General features: G+C 42.0%; 1 protein-coding gene across 2 annotated transcripts in view; it reads right to left on the reverse strand.

The window, feature by feature from the left end:
• Positions 1–21,153, reverse strand: part of RGS17 (regulator of G protein signaling 17) — a 103,634-nt gene extending 82,481 nt beyond the window's left edge. For both annotated transcript variants that reach the window (XM_070796412.1, XM_019967003.2), the window contains exon 1: positions 21,003–21,153. The gene's annotated coding sequence lies outside the window, so the exon portion shown is untranslated. The remainder of the gene's footprint in view (positions 1–21,002) is intronic.
• Between the last annotated feature and the right edge of the window lie 1,272 nt (positions 21,154–22,425).

Genomic DNA, 22,425 nt, shown 5'->3' on the forward strand with positions numbered 1-22,425 from the left:
TGGGCCAAGCAGCAAGGGTGGAGAGCGGAAGGTGATGGATTCTGAGAAATGGGGGGTTGGTGCAGGAGATGTGGACAGATCACACAGGGCCTTGTGGGTCAATGTAAGGATCCAGGGATTTGCTCAGAACAAGAAAATAAAACTTAGGCAGAGGAGCATCATGGAATTTGGAATCTGATCAACTTCAACAGATTGATCCTAGGCATCCCAAGTATGTCTACTTCATCAGGCCATATAATCTTGGGGTACCTGGCAAATAGATGTTACTCTATATCTACCTTGCTACTGGATTACAAAGCATGGCTTATTTCAAAGAGGGTCGACAGATAAGCTTCCCGCTTCATGGACAGTTAATACATAAATACTTATTGGAGAACTTGGGTGGGACATTATTATTATTATTTGTGTGGGACATTTAAAAAAAATCTTCTGCTCCCCTCTAAAAAATTGATCCCTGTTTTCAATAAGCTTATAACCTGGTTGTGAGATCATAAAAGTCTCTACCAAATTTTCATTTGTGGAGGAGTAAGCACAGAATTATGCTGGGGGTAGCTAGAAACAGTTCTATTGAAAGCAATGTGTGAGATTTTCCAAGTAGATAAAGGCAGGTAAAACATTCCATCTAGAGGTAATACTATAAGCAAAACCCAGGAGACTTATAATAGCATGGCCTGTCTTTTAAAGATAGATTCACTCATTGATTCAATGTGACTGGGGTATTAGGTGCCTGAGAAGAAAAAAGCAATCAGGGACAGATAGGCAGGCAGGGAGGAATCAGGAAGAGAGACATGCAAAGTATTTGAATTTTATCTGTAGGTGATAGGAGACAGTGCATGCTTCCTAAGTGTACGGCAGCATCAGGAGTAATATGCTTGCTCATTCTGGCACTGGCGTGGAGGACAGGTGGACAGAGAATGCTGCCAAGGAGTCCAGGCAAGCTGCGGACAGTGAACTGGAAGAGCAGAAATGGGGAATGGGGCAGAAGTAAGAAGTTCCCAAGAGGCAGAGCAAGCCTTGGTTGGGGATAGTTAGATATGAGCAAGGGTGTGATGGCTGTAGTGGGGAGGATCAGTCAAGGCTGATTGCTGGAAGTCCAGTGTGGGTGACTCTGTAGATGCCACTCTTGGATAAGAATGTGGAAACAGAAAGGGTTTGCTCATGGAGAAGACAATGCAAGTGTCTAAATTAAAAAAAAAAAAAAAACTATGGAGAAAAAACATAAACAACATGTGTCATTGTTATGATACAGGCAGTTTCCAAAGAAAGAGAGGCCACTTGGAGGAGGCCAGATGAGGGTTCATGAAGGTCTTCAGACTTGGGCTTAGACCTTCAAAGATGGTCAGGATTTAGGAATGTGAAGGGACATATGTACAGCGATCCAGGCAGAAAAATGTCGCGCAAAGGCACAGACGTGGCAGAGCAGAAATCACTTTCTGGAAGTAAGCATATATATTGGTCTTTGCAGGTAGAAGAGTGGGGGAAGAAAGAAAATGAAGACATTCATCCTCAAACAGTGCAGAGTCTGCCTCTGAAATCTTCCTTTAGGAGGAAGCATTCACTACATTGTAAAGCATCCAGATCCATGGTCGATCAGCAATCCCAGATGACTAGTGGGAACCAACATAAATATCGTGATGACATGACAGTGATCTCATCTGAATATTACAGTTCTTAGGCATGCTAGGATTCAGAAGTTCATAAATTAGCTTTACGGCCATAGCTAGGATTCAGTTCTCCAAAATCCCATCTCAAGATTAAACACACATTTTAGCAGTATAGTATCATATACTGTGAAGAAGGAAATGGCAACCCACTCCAGTTTTCTTGCCTGGAGAATCCCATGGACAAAGGAGCCTGGAGACCTACAGTCCATGGGGTTGCAAAGAGTCGGACATGACTGAGCAACACACACACACACACACACACACACACACACTATATACTATAACCACTGGCATGCCAAGTTTTTTGCAAACACCTCTTAACAGTATTACAGTTATATTTAAAGTGTCAAAAAACAAGTTTAACACAAATGTAATAATTTATTTAAATCGATTTCATTTTACTATGAAGTCTTTAATTGTTCTTTTAAGTTAAACTAGATAAATTATATAATATAATTTTCACATTGTACAAAACAATTACTGATAAAAATAAACTTCTTAAAGTCTGTATTGTATTTTCTATCACATCAGGTACTATGATAATTACATTTTAATTCCTTCCCCAAACACTTAACTTTAAAACTTATTATTTTAAAGTCTCAGCTGTAAAAATATCCCTTCTTCTATTGTTGTCCAGTCACTCAGTCATGTCCCACTCTTGCAACGCCATGGACTGCAGCATACCAGACTTCTCTGTCCTTCACTATCTTGCAAGTGGATATGGAATACTCATGCATTTGTAAAGTCCATCATTGCAAAACAAATAAAACCAACCAAAGCATTAGCTATAGTTACTTATTTTCTTGGAATACATTCAGATTTCTTTGTTTCATTTCCCCTTGGTAACAATCAAATCCCTAACAGCTCTTGATAAGTCTTCATTTCTTGCTTCAATACTATCCTTGAAAACAAAGGCATTCTATGATTCTGTATATGTCATTATGAACCCAAATAAATCACAGATACAAGAGAAGGTCAGATTGCTCCACTTTAGGAAATATTGTTTCTCCTATAATTGGAAACTTTGCATACATGTCAGTTACAGGGAGATCTGCTAAACATCTGTCAAAAAAAAAAAAAAAAAGAGTACCATATCCTTCCTTGTAATTTTAAGCTGCCTTTGCTTCTTCTCTGTTACAGCTTTATTCATTTTTATTCACTTTACTTCCATTCTGGCTCCACACACTAAACAGTTACCATATATAATTTTTCCAGGAGCTTAGACACAGTAAAATTGCATTCCTATCTTATTACCTAAATACGCATTTCAGGAACATATTTCTTTTAGTTTTCTACCTCTGTTAAATATGATCTAAATTTTCTGATGCTCCTCAAAATTCTCTATCAGTTCATTATGCTCTGAATTCTCTGAAATGTACCTCAGAGCCCAGAACACAGGGAAGCATGAGCAAATGTGAGAAAGAGCTAAGGGATGAATATAAAACAGCCAGCTCATTCCTGGGAAATTCCTGGAGGGAAGTCAGATTTCTTGACTAAGAAAAATAAGCTCACTTCTCCCCCTGGTGCCCGGAACCTGGGATGCTATCAGCTCGATTTCCTTGAATGAGGGAAGGCAGGAGCATGGACTCTTCTTCCTCTGACCTCTCATTCCAGGGTTTTCTGAACTGCAACTAACGTATTTGGAGTAGTACAATACATTGGTTTGAAATGGACTGATGTCATGTCAGTTTACAAAGAATTAAATGGAGAAAATTCCTTTCATACTTCAGTCTGATATGGTTATTATGCCTTTCAGTTCAGTTCAGTTCAGTTCAGTTGCTCAGTCGTGTCCGACTCTTTGCGACCCCATGAATCGCAGCACGCCAGGACTCCCCTGTCCATCACCAACTCCCGGAGTTCACTCAGACTCACGTCCATCGAGTCAGTGATGCCATCCAGCCATCTCATCCTCTGTCGTCCCCTTCTCCTCCTGCCCCCAATCCCTCCCAGCATCAGGGTCTTTTCCAATGAATCAACTCTTTGCATGAGGTGGCCAAAGTACTGGAGCTTCAGCCTCAGCATCAGTCCTTCTAATGAACACCCAGGACTGACCTCCTTTAGGATGGACTGGTTGGATCTCCTTGCAGTCCAAGGGACTCTCAAGGGTCTTCTCCAACACCACAGTTCAAAAGCATCAATTCTTCGGTGCTCAGCTTTCTTCACAGTCCAACTCTCACATCCATACATGACCACTGGAAAAACCAAAGCCTTGACTAGACGGACCTTTGTTTGCAAAGTAATATCTCTGCTTTTTAATATGCTATCTAGGTTGGTCATAACTTTCCTTCCAAGGAGTAAGCTTCTTTTAATTTCATGGCAGCAATCACCATCTGCAGTGAGCCCAAAAAAATAAAGTCTGACACAGTTTCCACTGTTTGCCCATCTATTTTCCATGAAGTAATGGGACCAGATGCCATGATCTTTAGCCTTATTTATTTGCAATTAATGGAGGAGCAAAATAAAATATTAATATACATAAACATGTATATACTATATTTTATTAGTATTACACACACACACACACACACACACACACACCCATATACACAGATATCTATTTGATAACCCAGCTTTACAAAGGACCCTGAATGCCTTACAAAGGATTCCCTTTATGAGTCAATTTAAAAAATCAAAGATCAAACATATATGCCTCCTAGAGACAGGCATTTTTGTCTGTTTTGTTCTTTAATAAATCTGAATCTCCCAGAACAGAGCCTGTCACTTAATAGATACTCAATAAGTTTGGCCACCTGATGCAAAGAGCTAATTCACTGGAAAACACCCTGATGCTAGGAAAGATTGAGGGCAGGAGAAGAGGGCAACAGAGAATGAGATGGTTGGATGCTATTACTGATTCAATGGACGTGAGTTTGAGCAAACTCTGGGAGGCAGTGGAGGACAGGGAAGCCTGGCGTGCTGCAGCTCATGGGGTTGCAAGGAGTCAGACACGACTGAGTGACTGAACAACATTGACAAAGTATTTGTTAAAAGAGAAACTTCACTGGGTGAGTCACACAAAAAGTCTGCTTCTCATTCAGCATCAGTCCTCTTCTACTTCACAACTTTTTTTCCAAAATCACTTGTTCTCCATCCCCAGATTATTCCTATAGAAGCCAAATGCAATGGGACATTAGAAACAACCAACACCAAGACATTACACAAAGTGAATTTGATTTCTGCTTTGTGGTCTGAAAGACCTGCAGTTAAACACTGATTTCTTCCTTTCGTTTTTATGATCTGAACTTTCGTTTTCTGTTTATCTCTCTACTTTTGAATGACAGCTCACTACTCTGCCTTCAAATAAGAGAATGAACATAAACGAAAATTAACCTTATTTCATATCACATTCAAAAGACTGCTTTCCCAATGAATTTGTGACTTTTAGCACTCATTTTCATTTTGAAATTTGTATTCATAGCTGGTCAAAACTATGGTAATTTACTTTTGCTCATTTCACAAGGCAACACTTACTAGATTGACAGCCCCTTGTGGAACAAGTTAACAAAAAATAAGTAGAAAATTCTTTGTTCACGTTTTTATGAACTTTTTTGACAGCCAAATATTTGGTCAGTTGACTAAATAATACATTTAATATTATGATCAAAATTTCTCATTCAGCATGCAAAGAAAACTAGATTATTATTTTTATTCTGTCTTCTAAGCTGAAAAAACTTTTTGTCATTTTGGATGTTTTCAGTAAAACCATTAGGAAAAAAAGCAATTTCTAACATTTGTTCCAGGACATCTTTCTTCTATCTCTGAGCTAAAATATTAGAGTTGAGAAGATGGTAGAAAAAAGAACCCATTATTTTTGTGGACTCAGATAGTTTCAAGGTACCTTTTGAGCTTATTATGCTCCGTGATTCTAAACCTCCTTGTCTGTCTACAACCTTGGGGAAATTCCACTACTTCTAAAATGCTATACCTGTACCCTAGAGTCTGGAAGCAAAGCCCAAAACGGGGCTCAAATAATCACAATTTATTTCAAGGATTAGGTCTAACCTTGAATGAATGAATGATGAATAATATATGCTATTTTTCAATATCTACTTTTGTTTTCATATAGGAACATTTTACATTTCTCAGGGATGAATAAAAGCGATGCTCCAGGAAATTTCATAGCATTCCCTGGGAACTTTCTCCATTGATGATTTTGCTTCTCACAACCAGCAAACCTAGTCCTCTCTAAACCTAAAATAAATGTTGAAAAACACTTTTCCTGGGTTCTGCTACCCACCTCGGGCTGCCATGCCCTCTTCTCTATTTAGTCCTCACCTTGCCATAGTTCATTCAAACAACTAGTCTACATTCCTTGGTTCTCAGGTTCACCTTTTGTTGGCTTCAGTCTTAACATCAGTTAGGTTCATTTTCTTCTCCAATACACAGGTGCTTGCTTCTTTCAGAGGGCACCTCTGCTTTTCCATTTGGAAGTCAGTGAACTGATTTATACCTGAGGCAATTATTATGCATTTCTTGGACCACCCACAGACACCTCCCCCAACAGTGACACTTCCTAGCACAATAGGGGTTTTATTGTTAACTGTCTGGAGGGGCAATAAAGGGAGGTATAACTAACAGCAAAGTACTTTTAAGAGTCCTGCGACATTATTTATGCCAAAATAGCAAACAACATTTTTGAAAGATATTCTTCAAAAGTTAAGTGGGTAAAGTTAAACAGTCTCATTTCAAAGGAGAAAAAAAAAGGATTTGCCACAAAGAGTTGGACACGACTGAGCGACTTCATTTTCACTTTTCACTTTCATATATTGGAGAAGGAAATGGCAACCCACTCCAGTGCTCTTGCCTGGAGAATCCCAGGGACGGCGGAGCCTGGTGGGCTGCCGTCTCTGGGGTCGCACGGAGTCAGACACGACCGAAGCGACTTAGCAGCAGCAGCAGCAGCAGGGCCGTTTGTGGGCTTCCCAGGTGGTGCAGTAGTAAGTATCACCCGCTAATGCAGGAGACGCAAGAGACATGGGTTCAATCTCTGGGTCAGGAAGATCTCCTGGAGAAGGAAATGGCAATCCTCCAACATACTTTCCTGGAAAATTCCATGGACAGAAGAACCTGGCAGGCTACAGTCCATGGGGTTGCAGAGAATCAGACATGAATGAGTACGTGTGTGCGCGCCCACACACACACACACACACACACACACACACACAGGGCCCTTTGTGCTCTTCCTACTTAAGCTCCTCCCCTTAGAACCTTGATCAATGAATGAATATTCGTGAACATAACATTCATATTAGGAACCTTGCTTCTTATAAGTGGAAAGGCAAGTGTACAGAGAATCTGTGCTCTTCTTCCAAGTCCGAGTGTTCTTAAAATTCCCAGAACAAAATCTGTCATGATGATAATCATCCTTCTCAGTTAGCACTTTAGGGAGAATTTATTCCATTCCCAGAACCACCATTCGTTTAGTTTATCCCATCAATACTGAGCTGAGTTCCTCCCCATCCACAAATCATTCATTCCTTCCACACACGGTGCACCTGCTCTGTTCCTGGCATTTCCCGGTGTACTAATTTGCATTCCCTTTGGCAGAAGGAGGGAGATATGATAAATAAAATAACAGTACAGTAAATGCTGTGGGTTAAATAAAGTAGGCTGTTATTAAAGAATGACAGATCAAGGGAGGAATAAGGATGGGCCAACATTAGAGAGTACAGAAAAGGTCTTTAAAGAGGTGACATTTGAACTGAAGTGTGGGTGATGAGAAAGATCAAGAGGAGAGTTGCTTAGGTCGAGGGAGTGGATGTGCAGAGGAACTGAGGCTTCAGGGCATGTAGTGTCTCCTCTCCACTGTGTTCCTGGAACTACCCTAGAGTCTCCTACTGAGAATGCCCTTCCTTCTAATGCTACCTCACATGCTGATTTTTTAGACTCAGGAGTAACCAGACGCCTGGCTCATCTAAAATTATCACTGCCTTACTGGCTTTTACAGACTTCATCTTAATACTACATACTTGACCTTCAAGGGCTTAAAAAAGAAACTAATTCAAAGCAAGCCAGCATCTGATTCAGCAGCACCATGGTAGTGTAATATGCTACCGTTTCTTAACTGAGAATCCATAGGATATACAACTCACAGAAATTCATGCCAGGGGAAAAAAAAGACTTCTGAAAGACTGTTTTCTTCATTTACCAGTGGGTTCCAGGTAACCTGTCCAGTTAAACCCTATTACTTTGGTGGCTGGAACTTGAGAGCTGAAACTGAGCACTTCCGTTATGACAACATGCCCATCCATGTTCTGGGGCGTGCTTACTGCCCACCCCCGTTTATTTCTCTCTGTGGCTTCTTACCTATATATTGCTTACTTTTCATTGCCCTCTGTGAAAGTGCTTTTGTTTAAGCTGCCCCAAACCTTTTGGAAACAGAAAGTGCATAAATCATTAATCACAAGTGCTTTCTAGACAATCCCAAGGAATTTCCTGATCTTACCCTCTCTGCTACATGACATAACCAGCTGCTCTTCCTTCCCTGTCTCTTTTCCAATCTTTTTTGGGAGAGAACTATAAATATGAATGAAACTGGCTAAGAGTAATTCCACTTTCTTGATTTCATGGTATATTACAGTGCCTTCACTCTCTTTTTTAAATTAATTTTTACTGGAGTATATTGTTGCTTTACAATGTCATGCTAGTTTCTACTGTACAGCAAAGTGAATCAGCCATATGTGTACATATATCCCCTCTTTTTTGGATATCCTTCTCATTTAGGTCACCACAAAGCCCTGAGTCGGGTTCCTTGAGCTACACAGTAGGTTCTCATTCATTATCTATTTTATATTCAGCCATAAAAAGAAATGAAGTTGGGTCATTTGTAAAGACATGGATAGACCCAGAGTCTGTCATACAGAGTAAAGTAAGTCAGAAAGAGAAAAACGAATATCATTTTCTTTTTAACACCTGTTTTCCCCATTCTGATCATTTTACGAATGAATGTATTGATATATATGTGTATGTACTTTAGTTTCCTTCTTTTCCCACATGTCCATTCAACACAGATACTCTACAGGATTCTATTCCAGGTTGCTGCTGCTCCCTAAACATTTTTCTTTGGTAATCACTTACTACCACCACCTGTAATAAAAGATTTTCAAGGTTTATCTCTAGCTGAAACCTCTCTCCTGAGTCTATATTCCAGATTCCCCGGAGCCATTTGAACTGAGGAGTCAGAATGAGGCCTTGCTGTTCTTTTACCCTCCAAACCCTTAACTCATCTCCATAACATATCTGCCAACTGTTTATCCACTGAGCATTTGGCCGTAAACTCATCATTTTTCAAGGCAGCCCATCTACCAAGCCGGCTTTGACTGTTAAACAGTTATTCTCAATAGGATAGCAAAATCTATCTCAATGACACATGCCCACTGGTTCTAATGCTATTTTTAAGACAGTGGTTAAGACAGTGGTAAATACAGTTCATGATGGAAGACTGGCGTGCTGCAGTCCATGGGGTCACAAAGGCTCAGACATGACTGAGCAACTGAACTGAACTGAAAGACAGTGGTTCAGTGGTAAAGAATCTGCCTGCAGTGCAGGAGATGTGGATTCGATCCCTGTGTCAGGAAGATCCCCTGGAGAAGGAAATGGCAACCCACTCCAGTATTCTTGCTTGGAGAATCCCACGGACAGAGGAGCCTGGCAGGCTATGGTCCACGGGGTTGCAAAGAGTCAGACACGACTGAACAACTAAACAACAACTAACAGCTAGGTTACTTAAATGCCAAATTTACATTTGATACAGGGCAATGTCTGTATTATCTCCTTACTCTGCCATGTGGTTTTGTTATTCCCGTTATGTCACTGGGGCAATTTAAAATGAGTCTAATCATTCTGCATGGCTCTTCTCCAAATGGAGAAACACACATATTCTCTAGGGAAACCACTCTACTCTATGTTAAAAAAGTACAAATGCCTCCAATAACCACTTCTCCCATGAATGACTGGTTTCTGTTCATTTTACTATTTGTATCACAAAAGTGTAACCAGGGTGTCCAGAAGGAAAGAAATTCAAAACAGCATTCTAGTTGTGGTTTGAAAAATGCAGAACAGTACAGAAGTGTCCTCAACTTCCTTCTAGACACTCTGTGCCTCTACTGACATAGCTAAGAGCAGACTTGTTGCTTACTACTGAATCAACCGGGCTTTTAATCAACAACCCTGATAGATCTGGCAAAGCCTTCCCCAAGCTGAATTCAGCCTCTTCATTAGCTTGGTTTCTCCAGGTCTTAATGGCATCTGCATTACCTAGATATACAGGCTCAAATCTATGTTGGGTTTAAGGGTCTTTTCACATCTTCTAAATTTCAATGGTGACCAAGTCTTGAAAGCTCTGAGTGGAATAGGTTTTCACGATATCATCTTCCCAACTGCCTTCAGTTAGCCTTTGGATATTTTCCCAATTCAGGCCTCATCTTCTCTCACCTGAAGAGTTGAAATCGTGTTCCTGCTGCCTTCTCCTCCCCTCTGCCCAGACCTGACATGTACAGTCTTCATCCTGTAATGTCCTATTTATTCGATACCCATGGCACTCTGCCCCGATCAAGGACGATGCTAGCTTTTCACTTGGATATTAACACCCACCAGTATCTGTCTCCTTCTCAACTTTATCCTGTGATTTCCTGCCTGTGCTTTGTACTTCTGGAAAACTGTACCACAAAGTATTTTTCGACTTTCCCTAGTTCTGCGCCTTTCTTTCTTTACATTGTCTCTGAGCCTGGAAGGCCATTCTTTGTCAAATTTCCATCTTTCAGTACTTTGAAAAAATGTTACCACCTCCAAGAAGTGTTTACCAGATTCTGGTCTGACCACCTAAAATGAATCAAAAGTTCCTCACAGCATTTTATTTCTCTCCTAGAACAGAATAGTAATAGCAATTTACATACCCATTTTCTTTCTTCAACTAGTCTTTAGGTTCCTTCAGCCTCGGCTATGATTCACTTAATGATACTAAATCCCAATTCTCAGTGGTAAAGAATCTGCCTGCCAATGCAGAAAACACAGGAGACTTAGGTTTGATCCCTGGGCCAGGAAGATCCCCTGGAGGAGGACAAGGCAACAGACTCCAGTATTCTTGCCTGAAAAGTGCCATGAGCAGAGGAACTTGGCAGGAGGGTACCGTCCACGGGGTCACAAAGAGTTGATCACGACTTAGCGACTGAGCACACATATTCCCAATTACAGAGTAAGGCTCCAGTGAGTTGCATTAATGGTGAATAAGGAGGCAGGAAACGAAAATGGTGAGAGGGATGAGTAGCTGAATCTGAAGGCTAGTTGGGAACAGAATGCAAACACTTGGAAAACCAGACCCACGCGGGCTATTAACAGGTGCACCAAAAGACCACTCTTTTTCCATCATTTCTGCCTGTTCATAATTTAATTTTTTAGATTGTAGGGTCCAATATCAAGCACAGTTCCAGTTCTTCCTTCTTTTTCCATGAGATCTAACCAGACTTGACCAGACTTGGACTTTCCTGGGACTAGTGGTCAGGGGCCAGAACACTCAGTGCAACATAGATTTTGGTTGTAATCAGCAGCTTCACTGTAATTACTTTCAGTGTTTCTGCTAAGCCATAAATCCACATTCCCTTAAAAATAATCTCCTCCAAACACACTTGTCACTCCCTCAAAGTCTTAATAAATAGTTTGGACGTTAAGTCATTGTGCTGTCCACTGCTCAATAAAACAATGTGCATTTATTCATTGCTGGTATTTTAAAGCAAAATGTAAAGATCTCTTTGTCACACAAAAAAAGTTAATTTTATGCAAGATGGACTTAGGAGTAGTGACATTTAAAAAGAAAATTTGGAGCAGATTTTCTATCAATACAGTTGAATTTGAGTATCACCTACAAGAATTTTTAACTATTCAACATAACCTATGTCAAGTCAAGAAAAGTGCTCTACATTTTTTTCCATCCTGGAATTTACACTTATTTGATGAAATTCTACCTCATGAAACACTACTTGTATTACTCAGATGTTCAGTCAATGAAAAAACTGAATTAAGGGGAAAAAAATTACCTTCTTAAGATGAGATCACATGAATTTACAAAACTGGAGGTGGTTACATAATACAGCGGAGTTACATAATAATGTACTGAATGACATTATACCTTAAGAAGTACTAAGTTTGTAGCTAATAGTCTTGTTTTCTGAGCCCAGTCTTTCTGTTTTTTACTTGAGTTTCATTCTTACCTCAGTGTACCTCCCCTTGGATTTTCAAGTGTGTATTTTCCCCTCCCAGCATTTGGCTATGACTACACAAGCATCAGGTCAGTTATTTCCTGCTCTCAACTCATAAACAAAAAGGAAAGCCATACCCACATACTCAGACACTGACACTCAAAATCATCTTTTTAAAATATTAAACTTTGATGACAATTCCAATGTACAAGAATTTCTCTATCCTTGCTTTTCAGCATAAAAAAATATACAGAAATATATAGCATAGCTATGCCTTGCTGCTGCTGCTGCTGCTAAGTCGCTTCAGTCGTGTCCAACTCTGTGTGACCCCATAGACGGCAGCCCACCAGGCTCCCCTGTCCCTGGGATTCTCCAGGCAAGAACACTGGAGTGGGTTGCCATTTAGTGCTTTCAAAAAAGATACTCATTTTCCTTTGGTTTTATCTAGTGAGTCTTGCCCACACGAAACTCATAGGTCATCAGCAAAATGCTGTATAGTAGTTCTGAGTGAAATAAATTGAGAGATAGGTTCAAACCCCAAATTACTACAAATGGTTACTTATTAACAGCCCAATTAAAGCTTTGAAGATAAGTAAGTTAAATCTGCTGGCTGAAATGAGCTTATTTTCAAGTTAATTCATTCATAATGCCAATTCTTTCATTACTATATATAGCTAAATTAACTGTACATTCACAGCATTTTGCTAGGAAGGACTTGAAGCCTTCACCCTGGTTTTACAAATAATATCAAATCATCCTAGATCAGGAAAAATCTAGTTGCTAGACTTAGAAATCATGTAGGTGATTTCAACAAGTAGGTGCTGAAGATGGTTTTCTTTAAAAACAAATTTATTTTTTTTCATATCTGAAAAGAGTATTCTGGATTTCTGGTCAATTGTGTTGTTTTAGTTGCTAAGTCATGTCCAACTCTTTTGTGACCCCCATGGGCTACAGCCCACCAGGTTCCTCTGTCCATGGGATTTCCAAGGCGAGAATACTGGAGTGGGTTGCCATTCCCTTCTCCAGGGGATCTTCCCAAGCCAGGGATTGAACCCAAGTATCTGGCATTGGCAGGCAGATTTTTTATCACTGAACCACCAGGAAGCCCCTCTGGTCAATTTACTATATTACAAAAAGATTGTTATCAGTGAAAGAACTGCGATCATACTGGGGGAAAAAATGACAATATATTTATCGTATGGGAAATGTGGGTCCTCAGGAAGGGTGGGGTTATCACTTTCTCTATCTCCCTTTGCTTACCCCCTCCCCCAACATACCCAAAATAACATCCCAATTATATATACCCAGGGTAGCCTTTAAGTGGGGAGAGAGGGGTAGGCACAATACACTTGTATGCAGACAAATGCGGTCACTTTAAAGAGGGAGATTTGGGAGTTGGGGCGGGTCCACAAAGACGGCTGAGCCTCAGGTCTTCTATGGTTTGGACTTGGTGGCTGGTAAATCATCCACCGAGCTCCAGCGAACCACTTCCTATTTTCCCTTCCCCTTATCTGAGCCTCTGCTTAGAGCTTTCTTTAGGAGCAGAGATTTCTACACTTGGAAGTCAATGAGCCTAAAATTCCTAAATCCTCAGGAGATCCTTTCTCATTACTTCCACATCATCTCCAGTTATGACTTGTAAACTAAGAACACCCAGGGCTCAACTGATGCAAACAAAATAATACTAAGTTGAAGAAGCTTCTATGTGAACTTGCAGAAAGAGGCCATGTTTAATCTTTTTTTTTTTTTTTTTTTGCATCCAAAATCATATCGCAGGGCCTGGCATATAATATATGCTTGAGAATGTTTATAAATGAATGAATGTTCACTTAACAGGTTGGTTAAACAAGCTGCTCAGGAAAGAATAACACGGCAACATGGCAGACACTAGGGGAACAGCTTTCATATTAATTAAGGACCCATTAGTCAAGACAACTACTGACAAAAAACAAAAATGCCTTTAAGCACTTACCATCCACTGGATGCTTCTTGGGTTTATCTTAATTATTGTAATTATTCTTGGGTTTATTTTTCATTGTTTAACTCTAGTACAGTATCAGAGAAGGCAATGGCACCCCACTCCAGTACTCTTGCCTGGAAAATCCCATGGATGGAGGAGCCTGGTAGGCTGCAGTCCATGAGGTCGCTAAGAGTCGGACACGACTGAGCGACTTCACTTTCACTTTTCACTTTCATACATTGGAGAAAGAAATGGCAACCCACTCCAGTATACTTGCCTGGATAATCCCAGGGATAGGGGAGCCTGGTGGGCTGCCGTCTATGGGGTCGCACAGAGGTGGACACGACTGAAACGACTTAGCAGCAGTACAGTATATAACAGTTGCATGTGCGTCCTAAGTCACTTCAGTCACGTACTCTTTGTGACCTTATGGTTGTGACCTTATGGACTGCAGCCCACCAAGCCCCTCTGTCCATGGGATTCTTCAGGCAAGAATACTGGAGTGGTCTGCCATGCCCTCTTCCAGGGATCTTCTCAACCAAGGGGTCAAACCCATGTCTTTTAAGTCTCCTGAACTGGCAGGCAGGCTCTTTACCGCTAGCGCTGCCTGGGAAGTCCCATAACAGTTCCATAGCGATTGTCAATACATGACAAATTATGGACATTATTTTATTTAATCACTCAACATTTTTAAGATACATACAATCAGTCTTCAATTTACAGATAATTATACTAAGACTCAATAATGTTAAGGCTAAATCTCTGGCTGTTTGCATCCAAAGTTTGAACTCTTTGTACCAAATTGCATTCCCTGCTTCTAAAGTCTCTTTCAAGGGGAATTTTCCGTATGCTTTTTCACACCCTTTAAATTAAATCACACAGTTGCCACTCTTGTTACAGCAGACTTTCAAATCTTTGTTGATTTTGATTAACTGAAGCCTGAAAAAGGAAAAGAGTTGAGGGAAAAAGGGCGGAGATTTGAGGTAGTTTTCTTAGAACCAAAATGGATTCGTAAAATCTCTAGATTAGACAGCCTGTCATAATATGCCAAAAAACATAAAAACTAAGCCCCTACCATTTATTGAAATACAGACTGTTGTCAACTTTCACAAAAGAATTTTCCTTGAATTTAACTCATGATGCCACTGGGAAGCCCCAAGATAATTAAAGAAATGAAATAAACACTTACCTGCTCATTCATTTATGTCATAATTTCCCCTGGGTTGTGTCTGTTTAATGTAATGCCATGGCTCTTGAATTATAACCTTTGTATTTCAACAGCCAATCAGAAGTTCCTTGAAAAGCCTGTGACCTAATCCAAGGAAGTAAATATTTGCTTTGTGAACCACATTCATTGTCTATAATAAAATTATATTTATTGACACAGAGTTTTTTTTTTTTTTTAATCTCAAACACAAAGTTTAAGGAATTCAGAGAGATTTTAGATGTTTACTACTCATGCTAGAATTTCAAGTATAAAGCACTTACAGAGTTTAGCAAAAAAAGCCTGCGCATCTAGTAAACAGTAGAGCAAGAATGAAAATCCAGTTCTATTTGAAACTTTGAAGCTTTTCTGTTCCACCAGACCTCACTGTTCCTCCTATAGGGGCCTCTTGTTCATTATAAATTCCAGGTTCACACATTCTGTATTACTGAGGCTTTACAATATTTGATAAACTGCAACCAGTAACAATTATAAAAAATTTTACACTCTCTAGGTAGTTTAACAGCTAAGGGGCTTTATAGATTTTCCAAGCTAAATATTTAAGCTTTTGAAACCAATTGTCTATAGACACAGAATTAAAAAATTAAAAACCAGGAACTTATCAGAGCACTCAATCACATGAAACACTACAGCACAGACTCATTAAGGTACCAGATTAATCTCAACTTTTAAATATTTAAGTTTCACCTCCAATTAAAAAATGAAGTAAGTTAGGATTCCAATACGACATGGCCTTATAATGAAACTTACTTGATTTCATTCTGGTGAGAAACTTCAATTAACGCTCTGGAGGACCTCCATTGACTTGCCTATTTCCTTTCAATCTCACTTATCTAGGGAAATCTCAAAAGTTTACACTGGCAACTGGCAGAAACAGTCAATGGAAATCTGAGAACTTGTCATGTCGTGTGTTGGGTTGCCACAAAGTTCAGGTTCTTCTGTAAGATACATCTTCTTGTTAGTACGGTGTGAGTGCACATGCATAGTACACAAAAACGATAGACCTCAATGAGTAAGAGGAAATATGTGCTTTGGAAGGCCCAAGCATGGTGGCAAGTGGCGGTAAGTTATGGATACCACAGCAGCCCGAATCACACGGCTGATCCTTCTCCAGCCTTTGGTGATGTTTACTTCACTCCACGTGAGAGGGAGTCAGTTCAACTACAATCATCCCAGTAGTCTGCCACTTGTCTTCTTTGTCACTAAGCACTTGCTTTCTTTCTTTGCTTGTGCCTTGTCTCTTAACATTAACATTAGCATTTCAAATACATAAAATCATTCAGAATACAGTGGACAAGGTGGCAGAAGACTTGAACAAGTGATCCTCAAGACAAAAAAAAAAAGCTGCTGTAAGCATGTCGAATAAAATTATAAGCATTCTTAGTCACCAAAGAAATAAAAGTTTGAAAATATCATTTTCACACATCAAATTAGTAATGATTTTTTAAAAGATGATATTACTTTGGAGAGATCTAGATACCCTAAGTATCAAGCCTAAAGGGAAAAAATGCCATAAAAACCTATGCCTAAGAATGCACATCACTTAAAACAGTAAAATATTGAAAATAACATAAACATTGAAAGATTAACTAATAAACTGAAATGCATAAGGTGAACTATTTTGCAGTCACTAAATTATATTAAAAATACTGATTTCAGTTTCTTGGAAAATGCCAACAAAGTAATGTCTGTTGTTTGTAAAAGCAAGTATGAAACTCTATAATGTGATTCTAATTCTTTAAAAAAAAAAATGCCTGTTGACTTATAGGAAATGAATTGGTCATAAACTGCCTCATATATTCAGTAGCAGTTTTTTAGGCTTTGGAAGACATGCTAGGCACATACCCAGCACTTTATATACACTGTACTATATTTATGCTTGCAAACATCTCAGGAAGTGAGTGTTTATCCTTATTGTCATATCTGAAGAAACTGAGGCTCAAAGCAGGTAAGTGATTTGACCATGGTGACAAAGCTATTAAACAGAGGAGCCAGGACAAAAACTAAAGTCAACTTGCCCCAAAGCTTGTGTTCATCATGCCCATGCCTGCCCACAGGTAATTTAAACTTTAATCAAAGTTTGAAACAGATCAACAATAGCAGTATTATGGCAAAAACACGAATATTCACAAAGCGACAATTCTAAAAATGGCTTCCTCCAAAGATGCAGGACTATGAACATGATCCTTAGACTCTCAAACTAGTATATTTGGTAATGAACATGAGCACTCTTCTAAACAAATGTAAAAATCAAGGAAATCTTTTGTGATCTTTGCCAACTCTGCAAAATTCATTCATTGAATAAGCTCTTATTTAATATTTGCCTGTTGCCAGATGTTATGCTAGGTATTGGCACAGCAGCAGGAATAACAAGAGAAAGGAATTTTGGGGGGATATTAGGGAAGTCTCTGGGAGGAAAGTGGAGATGGGAAGAGATGGTGAGGGTAAATATAATATAACATTAAAAGACCTGGCTACCTAAATCTAAGGACTGTTTCATTTCTTTAACACTTCCATAAACATTTATAGTATTTCTGAGGATCCAGGTCACTCCCTGGAAATAACATATAATTTTAAACCTCTATAATGAATTCACGTTTATACTCTACCTGTAATAATCAAGTGAAATAAAATACTTTTTACTATCATGTTACCTGATGGTTCAGTGGATAAAGAATCCACCTGCAATGCACGAGACACAGGAGATGTGGTTTTGATCCCTAGGTCAGGAAGATCCCCCTGGAGGAGGAAATGGCAACCCACTCCAGTATTCTTGCCTGAAAAATCCACAGATAGAGGAGCCTGGTGGGCTACAATCCGAAGGGCTGCAGAGAGGTGGACACAACTAAGCACAGCACATAAGCAACTTTATTCTCATCCACGGTGTGTACAGTGGCCCTTGTATTTGCCCTTCTGGGTGGTGCAATACATTTTCATTGTTAAGTAAGCAGAGTTGGGCTATCCGAAAAAGAATTCTCAGCAGAAATGCAGTTGGATAGGTTCCCATCTCTCTTGGCTCCATATTTCCTTATCCATGCCCCCCTTTGACTTTTCCAGAAAAGCCCATGTCTTTTAGCAAATGGGTTTCTAATATGAAGGCCACTATCTCTACAACTGCAAATTAACAGGTAAATGCTTTCTTACTTTTAATCCTCAAGTCAACCAGAATTTTTATCAATTTACTTTTGGATTTGGCTGTGATAATAAGGTCAAATGGGTGAGGATATAAACATTTCTCCTTTTCTTCAAAGGCCCTGGCCCTAGTGGTAAGAAATGTTAAGGAATTTTTGAAAATTATTACTATTATTTTAAAAAGCCTAAGACATTTAGGACAACTCTTCATGAGCCCACGGACTGTAGCCCACCAGGCTCCTCTGTCCTTGGAATTCTCCATGCAAGAATACTGGAGTGGATAGCCATTCCCTTCTCCAGGGGATCGTCCGGATCCAGGGATTGAACCTGGGTCTCCTACATTGCAGGCAGATTCTTAACCATCTGAGCCAACAAGGAAGCCCAGATCTCTGTAGAAAGATCCCTAAAGGCAGAGAGAGATCTATTTGAGCAGGAAAAGCTGGATGTCTTATTAATGAACAGGAATAGCAAATTAACTCTTTCTGTTAATTCTCTTCCGTAGGGATTAAAAACCAAGGAATAGTTGAGAAGCCAGAGCAAAAGGGTAGAATTTGGCACAACAAACACCTTCTGTTGCTTGTTTTGTAAATTAGGTGGGTCTCTTGAAATGGCAACCCACTCCAGTGTTCTTGCCTGGAGAATCCCAGGGACAGGGGAGCCTGGTGGGCTGCCGTCTATGGGGTCGCACAGAGTCGGACACGACTGAAGCGATTTAGCAGCTTAATCTTTCAGACTACAAATTCAGGAAGAAGGATAAAGTGCCCATGGCTCTGAGATCAGGTGGCATTGTCATGGAGATTCATCTCATTTAATAAATGATACCATCCAATCCTTTGTAAATAAACACTTTTCTCATCTCCAAAAACTGTAAATAAACTACCCTACCATGACTTCTTTAAATATAGTTTTTTAGATTATTAAAATAGTGAATGTCTACTCTCCCATGAGTGTGCTAATTATTGTTTTAGTTAATGCTAACAGAAAAAACAGCTTAATAATAGAAACTTAGTTGGAGGAGGTCAAACGGCTCATTCATTTGAATTAATGAATACAAATCAGCTTTTCATTAGGTATTAGTGCAAAATGTATGTTTCACAGATAACTGCTATTGTTGTCATAAGAAACAATACAATTTACCCAAAGTGTTTCACAGTTTTCGAAAGTATTTAATACACATAATGTCTAGCAGCTATGAAACCAAGACAGAAAGATTATTTCTCATTACAAGAGTGAAAACTGTTTCTCATTTCTCCAATTAAATGATTTTCAGAGAGTTCACCACCCGGAAAACCAGTGTATGTGAATGCCGGAAATGCAGACGACAGTCTCAGAAACGCTTATTGTAAACGGGAATCAAATACAAGATTGCTCTCATTATTATTTGTGACAACCATCCCATGATGGAAAGAGTCTGGCTGTATAACAATTTTTAAAAAGAAAAAGAAACAACTGTGGGAAGACTGCAAAGTTCTCTAGACAAACCTTCGAGTGCCTCTTTTTAAAGAAGGAAACGTTTATGTAAAGGTCAGAGTGGCTAGGAAAACTACTATGCCAGGAGCCAGGGTCAGTCTTGCCAGAGCGACCGAGATTGTCCCAGGTGAGTGAGTGTCCTTTCAGGGGGTTCCGGACGGAGGTGGGGGGCGCAGGGCGTGTCTCCCGCACACTGGGCATCTTTTTTGGCCAAGGCGACCCCTGCTCTGTCTCCAGGAGCCCAGGGACTCCCGAGGCTGGCGCGGGCTGCCGGGGAAGCCCTGCCAGCAGCCTCCCGCTCGCCAGGAGCATCTCCCCATCCGTGGTTTCCGAGACCAGCTCTGTCTCTCCGCCATCCTCAAGTCCTCCGACATTTTTCAGAGACAGGGAGGCAGGGAGTAGAGGAAACGGCCGAGTGTCTGCACCCAGCCTCTGCCGCAGCACAAGAAGAGGCAGAGGAGGAGGAAGGCTGGCGAGTCAGCCGCTATTAAACTGGAATTCTAGCGATAATGGAAAGAATCAGTATCACCTATAGCAAGAGTCCCGGATACACCCACCCGGGCAGCGGCTAGGGGGTTGGTGGGCGTTCCACCTCCTCGCCCCTGGATGGCTGTAAAATCTACCCCAAGCAGTGCACACTGGAACTCCCTTTCCTCTGACCAAAAGGAGGGCAAAGAACAAAAGAGAGGCCCCCATCCCCTACACACACACACACACACACACACACCTCAGCTATTTTACCGACGCTCAAGGTATGCATTTTTGCACTGACCCCACCCCCCCTCCCCTTACACCTTCCCCACCTGCATTTTCCCAAAGGTAAAGAAAGAAGAAAATACCACCCCGAGGTGCTCGTTCGATTGGACACTGTTAATTTCACATTCGGTTTGCTAACAAGCAGCCGACCAAATCTACTGGACCTTGCGCCCCCGCGGGGTCTCCCGCCGCCGCCGCCGCCGCCCCCCGGCCCTCGCTTGGATCCCCTAGGCGCCGGGATCTCCGCTGGGGGAACCCGGCTCGAGGTTCCCGGGGCGGGCAGGACACTCGCCCAACGGGTCCGCAGCAGCCGGAGGGCGACGAGCGCACCGCGCCGAGGCTGCAACGCGGGATTCAACTTCCCAGACCCGCGGCGCGGCCCCCGCTTCCTCCCGCCGGGCCCCGGAGCGGCCCAGAGACCCCTCGCGCCGGCCGACTCCCCCCGCCGGCGCACCGACAGTTGCACTCTCCGCCCCCTCTTTCCTTCCCCTCCGCACCCAACCCCTATTACCTTTAAAAAAAAAAAAAGGACCCATCGGTGCAAAGCAGACATTTTGATGCCATTGACTTAGCACCGCTCAGGATCGGAAGCAACATCTTACCCAGTCGCCTGGAGGTGTGGGCAGCGCAGCGATGGGTCCGGGGGCGCGGGGCTGAGCGGCTCGGTCCTCTAGCGGAGCCGGTTTGCTGCCATCCGCCCAACTTCAGCACCCGGCGGGCGAGGAGAGAGGGAGCCAGGCGGGGATGAAGGGGCGGGGGAGCGGGGGAGGAGGGAGAGGTGGGCGGGGAGGGAGCCGGCGCCGCTAGGTAGCGCGCATGCGCCCCGCGGGCGGGCGCAGCCCCTCGCCCGGCTCGGCCGGAGGTGCAGCCGCGGCCCCCGGCCGCGTGAGTCACCGCCCCGCCCCTCCCGGGGCTCCGGCCCCCGCGCGCCCGCCTTGCCTCGGCGCCCGCTGCGCTCGGGGACTCGGTGTGGAGCTCCGGGTCGCCGCCCCTGGGGTCCGCGGCTTCGCGGGCACCTTGGGAGACCTGGGAGCCTCCCTGGATGAGACAGGCTCTCGCGCCTAGACGCCTTCCAACTTCAGGTTCCCCCGCAGCCCGCGTTCATTTTGCGGTTTAGATGATGTGAAAACAGAAGCCTGTCTTTAAAGAAACAAAACAGGTGCAAGAAGGGCGGGGGGGGGGGGGGGGAGTGTCCCATTGGAAGCCGTCCCTGGGGGTTCAAAGAAGTATGAGGTTAAATTAAGCAAGTGTTGCTTCCCAGGAGACTCTACTTTTATCAAGGGTTCTTATTTTACTGAAGTCCTCAGCCCCGAATCTAACCCTCTTCCCTAAGAATGATCGCAGGTGCTCTCTCTCGGGCCTGGGCATATGTCTTGTCTCGGACATCAGGACCCCTGGAGCCAGAATTTTGAGTGAGAGAAGCTGATGTCAGGGCAAGAGTCCTGGATTACTAGCTGAGGTGTTGATGCTCAGGCTGGAAGCAGCCTTCCAGGTCAGTTCCATAGCGATTAGGTCTGATAATTGTGCAGTTCGAAAGCGGAGCCCAGCTTGATAGTGAAGGAGCTTTGGGTACTTACTGCATCCTGAGCGTTAGATTGCATCTCCAATGATTAGATTGAAGTGTTTGTGAGGGTGAATTAGGGAAGCGGGTGTCTCTTCAGATGTGACATCTGTGGGAAGAGAAGTGAGTTCCTGGCAGGAATGATTAGGCTTTTTTCCCCCCTCATTCTTATTTAAAATGGATTGCCTGTAAATATGGGCTTCCCAGGTAAATCAGCCCGTAAAGAATCCGCCTGCCAATGCAGGAGATAGGAGACCCGGGTTCATCCCTGGGTGGGGAAGATCCCCTGGAGTAGGACATGACAACCCACACCAGTATTCTTGCTTGAAAAATTCCATGGATAGAGAAGCCTGGCAGATTACAGTCCATGAGGTCATAGAGTTAGACTGGACTGAGCACCCTGCACACTTGTAAATCTGTATGGTTTCCCATTGCTGTGTGTTCATACATTCAAACACTGTTAT

This window comes from Bos indicus, chromosome 9 (assembly GCF_029378745.1).
Source record: "Bos indicus isolate NIAB-ARS_2022 breed Sahiwal x Tharparkar chromosome 9, NIAB-ARS_B.indTharparkar_mat_pri_1.0, whole genome shotgun sequence".
NCBI lineage: Eukaryota > Metazoa > Chordata > Mammalia > Artiodactyla > Bovidae > Bos > Bos indicus.